The sequence below is a fragment of the Vigna angularis genome, chromosome 9 (assembly GCF_016808095.1).
Source record: "Vigna angularis cultivar LongXiaoDou No.4 chromosome 9, ASM1680809v1, whole genome shotgun sequence".
NCBI classification, from domain to species: Eukaryota; Viridiplantae; Streptophyta; class Magnoliopsida; order Fabales; family Fabaceae; genus Vigna; species Vigna angularis.
Window position 1 is genome coordinate 19280348 of NC_068978.1, and position 6091 is coordinate 19286438.

Below are 6091 nucleotides of genomic sequence, written 5' to 3' on the forward strand. Positions count from 1 at the left end.
CGTTTTTCACCCTCTCCGCCGCCGTTGTGTTGCGTTTTTCACCCTCTCCGCCGCGGTTCCTCTTCCAGGTATTTATGTCCTTTTGCATTCTTAACGTGATTTCTTCATTAGTTTTTGCATAATGCTATAGTTTTGGTAATGTATGAAGTTTCTATAGTTTTGGTAATGTATGGTATAATTTTTGCTTTAATTTTGATAATGCATGAAATTGTTATAGTTTTGGTAATGTATGGTATGGTTTTCGCTATAGTTTTGGTAATGTGTGTTGTTGTTCTTGTATTATTTATAAACCTTAAAATATTATTTATGTAATATTTAGGAATATGGATCGAAATTGGATTAATTTACCACGTATTAGTGCTGAGTACGAGAGAGGTGTAGAGGAATTTATACAATTTGCGCAACGTAATGAGGGGAGAACTGATGATGAAGTGAAGTTTAGATGTCCTTGTGTGAACTGTTTGAATGGGAGAAAGTTGAACGCAACTCAAATTAGAGAACATCTTATATGTGATGGTTTTCTAAGATGCTATACAACATGGATCTGGCACGGCGAAGAAATGGATTTTCCCACTGACTCTCAAAGTGTAAATGTTACTGATTCCACCATGGAAGAAGATCGACCGGATGAAGACAAATTGGAGGACATGATCCGTGATGTTGGAGCAGAAAATTTTGCCAAAGCTCATGTGTATGAGACGATGTCGACTGATGCGGAAACACCTTTGTATGTCGGTTCAACTAAGTTCACACGTTTATCAGCGGTGTTAAGGCTCATGAATTTGAAGGCGAGCAATGGATGGACTGATAAGAGTTTTACAGAACTGTTGACGTTGTTGAATGAAATGTTGCCAGATGGAAATACACTGCCCACTCGTAATTATGATGCGAAGAAAATTCTTTGTCCAATGGGTATGGAGTATAAAAGGATACATGCTTGTCCCAATGACTGCATTTTGTATAGGAAAGAGTTTGAATTTTTGACAAAGTGTCCAAAATGTGGCTTATCACGATACAAGTCAAAAAACAATAGTGAAGATAATGGTCAGATAGAAAAAAATGGATCTGCTTTGAAAGTAGTTTGGTACCTTCCAATAGTGCCCAGACTTAAGCGTTTGTTTGCGAATCCCAAAGATGCTAAAAATCTTAGATGGCATGCAGATGATGATGGGTGGGAGATCAATTGTTAACAGTAGAAAGATTGCTTGGATTTCTCTCAAGGTTTGACATATGCTAAAGTCATACTTTGTTATAATTGTTTTATAACAAATGTTATTAACTAACTATTATCAACTGTGATGATATATTGTAGTGTAACAGACAAAATGGGTCATATGAGTGTGGATACTATGTAATGTATTGGATGACCCATATTGTTCGTTCTCACATCACAAGTCGCTGGGAAACGGTAATATTTAACTTTAACAAATTTAGATTTTTTAACAAATGTTGAATTCATATACACTAAATAAAATGAATTGTATTTTGCAGAGATTCAAGACTACTACACCAGTTCCTGAGAAGTCACTATTATTCATTAGGAACGCTGCTGCGAAGTATATAGTTAGATTATACAATAGCTCTTAGATTTAAACAATGCATTTGATTAGATAGAATTTTCTTAGACTTTGTACTTTATTTGATGTTGAACTACATTTGAACATGTGTTTGTTATGTTCAAATTGAATTTGTGTACATGTTTTTATATGCATGTCTGTTTTTGTGGTAGTGGATATCACAAAAACAGACCTGCAATTTTAAAAAACTGCAGGGGAATATGCCGCGGTTCTAACCACAACCGCGGCATATAGTGCTTCGTTTTTTTTTAAAACGAGACATATGGCCGCGGTTAGTGCTAGAACCGCGACATATATTGGAGTCTTATGCCGCGGTTGAACCGCGGCATATAGTGGAAATTTTATTTATTTTTTTTAAAAAAATGGATTTAGGCAGCGGTTCCCTCGACAACCGCAGCATATTCCGCAACCTATATACCGCGGGCATAACCGCGGCATAAAGTCTCTGACTTACTACCGCGGCTGCATATGCCGCGGTTCTGAAACCGCGACGTATAGTGAAAATGAACCGCGGTAAAAGCCCCTCGCTGCACTAGTGATATCAGATTCGAGAAAGACACTCTGCATGTTACCAAGGTTTTTAAACTGGAACAGCTAATCACTTCAAAGGTTTCTAGATTTCTGACAAAGAGCCTAGTCCATAAGTTTTCTAACCCAATGGAAACTAGCTCTTTAAGGGACTCCAAGCGTAATTCTTTCAACTGCAGAAGAATTTCACTATTATTAGGTCTTTGAAGGAAGAAAATCACCTTGAAGGAACTGTCACACACCTCAAGCTTCCCTACATTTGGCAATTGTTGTAGAAATCCATACTCCGGAAATACATCACACTTAATATCAAAGCACAAAGTAAGAACTTTTAACTTGTGTAAAAGGTTTCTCTGAAATTTCCCATCCACAATCATCTTCAATTCATTTTCACCCACTTTCAGATGTTCTAAGTCTTAGTCTTTTGTGTAGTTTGATTAAGTTTTTGTAATGTGTTTTAGTCCCACGTTGCTTACTAGTGTGAGATGGTGTTCTTCACTTTGTTATATAAGAAAGTTTATGTAAGGTTTACAAATGCACCAAAACAAATACTTCTTAGTGTTGTTTAAATCTCTCTTCTCTCCTTTATTGCCCTTGTTCCCAACAATTGGTATCAAGAGCCCATTTCTTAGTATGCTCTGTGGTTGCAACAGCGTTTGATCTTCCACACCAGAAAAGATTTGGTCAGAGTAAATTTTCTTAGTATGCTCTGTGGCTGCAGCTATGTCTGATCTTCCACATCAGAAAAGATTTTTTCTCTTGTTCTTGGGATCTCAGTTTAGAGAACTAATGGGGGCTTTTTTTCAAAAGCAGTAGGAGCAATGGCAATGGACGAAGGCAAGATGAAGATTGAAAAGTTCAATGGTGCAGACTTCGGCTTTTGGAAGATGCAAATAGAGGACTACCTATATCAGAAAGGCATGCAAGAACCTCTCACAGGCAGGAAACCAGAAGCTATGAACGAAGATGAGTGGAGCTTTCTAGACAGAAAAGCTCTCGGAGCCATCCGTTTGACGTTATCTCGTAATGTTGCTTTCAACATTGCAAAAGAAAAGACTACAGTTGGTCTTATGGCGGCCCTTTCCAACATGTACGAAAAGCCGTCGGCCGCAAACAAAGTTCACTTGATGAGGCGGTTGTTCAACCTACGGATGACAGAAGGCGCATCAACAGCGCAACATATAAACGAACTCAACACAATTACAATCCAGTTGAATTCAGTTGGAATCAATTTCGATGAAGAAGTACGAGCTCTAATACTTCTTTCTTCCCTACCAGAAAGTTGGAATGCTACTGTCACAGCTGTGAGTAGCTCCTCAGGAAGTAATAAGTTAAAGTTTGATGATGTTCGTGACTTAGTCCTCAGTGAAGAAGTCCGCCGGATAGAGACAGGTGAATCAACAACCTCTTCAGTATTGCATACAGAGTCAAGAGGTAGAAGTTCAACCAGAGGAACTGGACGCGGCAAATCAAAGGAGAGGCAGTCCAAATCCAGAAATCATCAAAGCTCAAACAAATCGAAAACTATCGAATGTTGGAATTGTGGGAAGACTGGTCACTACAAAAATCAATGCAGAAGTGCCTCAAAGAAACAAGAGGTGAAAGATGAAGCAAACCTTGCTACGACCTCAGGAGGAGGTGATGCGCTGATATGTTCGTTGGAAAACAAGGAAGAGTCTTGGGTGTTAGACTCTGGAGCATCCTTCCATGCAACCTCACAGAAAGAACTATTCGAGAACTATGTTCCTGGAAATCTTGGTAAGGTTTACCTTGGTAATGAGCAGTCATGTGAGATTGTAGGTAAAGGTGTAGTAAAGATTAAGTTAAATGGGTCTGTATGGGAATTAAAAAATGTCAGACATATTCCCGACCTGACGAAGAACTTAATCTCAGTGGGCCAGCTAGCCAGTGAAGGCTACACGACAATCTTCCACGGTGATGATTGGAAGATTTCAAAAGGTGCGATGACAATTGCTCGAGGCAAAAAGAGTGGTACTCTTTACAAGACAGCAGGAGCATGTCATTTGATTGCAGTTGCAACAAATGAAAGTCCCAATCTATGGCACCAAAGACTTGGGCATATGAGTGAGAAGGGGATGAAGGTCATGCACTCAAAAGGAAAACTACCAAGTCTTCAGTCAGTAAAAATTGACATGTGTGAAGACTGTATACTTGGAAAGCAGAAGAGAGTGAGCTTTCAGACAAGTAGAAGAACCCCAAAGAAAGAAAGGCTTGAGCTCATCCACTCCGATGTTTGGGGACCAACGATTGTCCCATCCGTTGGTGGGAAGCAATACTTCGTGACTTTTATCGATGATCACTCCAGAAAGGTATGGCTTTACTTTCTAAAACACAAGTTTGAAGTATTTGAAGCTTTCAAGATTTGGAAAGCTATGGTGGAGAATGAGACAGGATTGAAGATTAAGAAGCTCAGATCCGACAATGGTGGTGAGTATGTAGACACCAGATTCAAGAAGTTTTGCTGTGATCACAGAATCAGAATGGAGAGAACCGTGTCAGGTACGCCTCAACATAATGGTGTAGCAGAGCGTAATGAATCGAACGTTGACTGAAAGAGCCAGAAGCATGCGTGTATAGTCAGGCCTACCAAAACAGTTTTGGGCAGAAGCAGTCAACACAACAGCTTACTTGATCAACCGAAGTCCATCGGTACCATTGGAGCACAAGATACCGGAAGAGGTATGGAGCGGAAAAGAGGTAAAACTCTCACATCTTAGAGTTTTCGGCTGTGTAGCATATGTGCATATCAGCGATCAAGTTAGAAACAAACTTGATCCAAAATCAAAGAAGTGTACTTTTCTTGGTTATGGTGAAGATGAGTTTGGCTACCGCATATGGGATGATGAAAACAAAAAGATGATCCGCAGCAGAGATGTAATCTTCAATGAAAAAGTGATGTACAAGGACATGCATAATAGTGACACCAGAAACTCAGAAACGAGTAGACCAGTTTATGCAGAGGTGGAAGATATCCCAGAAAGTCCTATATTGAGGAGTCCTCAGCCAGAGGAATCAAATGAAGAAAATAATGAGCAATCAGAACCTCCTACTCCAACTCCTGTATTGAGAAGATCCTCTCGGCCCCATGTGCCTAACAGGAGATACATAGACTGTGCTAAGTATTGTGGCTAGTGAGGAGCTCTACCTAGAGCAATTAGATGTGAAGATTGCATTTCTTCATGGAGATCTAGATGAGGAGATTTACATGCACCAGCCTGAAGGATTTTCAGAAGGAAAGAAGAAAAACATGGTGTGCAAATTGAAGAAGAGCCTGTATGGCCTGAAACAAGCTCCAAGACAGTGGTATAGAAAGTTTGAAAGCTTCATGCACAAGGAAGGTTTCCAGAAGTGCAATGCTGATCATTGTTGTTTCTTCAAGAGGTACAAGTCCAGCTATGTCATTTTGCTACTTTATGTTGATGACATGTTAGTAGCAGGATCAGATATAACAAACATCAGAAATTTGAAGATGCAATTGTCAAAAGAATTTGACATGAAGGACTAGGCCCAGCAAAGAAGATTCTTGGAATGCAAATCACGAGAGATAAGCAAAAAGGAGTTTTACAATTATCTCAGGTAGAGTACATCAACCGTGTTTTGTAGAGATTTAACATGGACAAGGCCAAACCAGTCAGTACTCCTTTGGCCAGTCATTTTCGTCTATCCAAGGATTAGTCTCCTCAGACAAAAGAAGAAGAAGAGATTATGGCTAAGATTCCGTATGCTTCAGCCATTGGAAGTCTGATGTACGCGATGGTATGCACAAGGCCAGACATTGGCTATGCAGTAGGAGTTGTAAGCAGGTTTATGTCAAATCCAGTTAAAGCTCACTGGGAAGCTGTGAAATGGATTTTGTGATATCTACGAAAAACTAAGGAGAAGTGTTTGTGCTTTAGTAAAGGTGAACTAAAAGTACAAGGTTACGTAGATGCAGACTTTGCTGGAGAAATTGATTATCGAAGAAA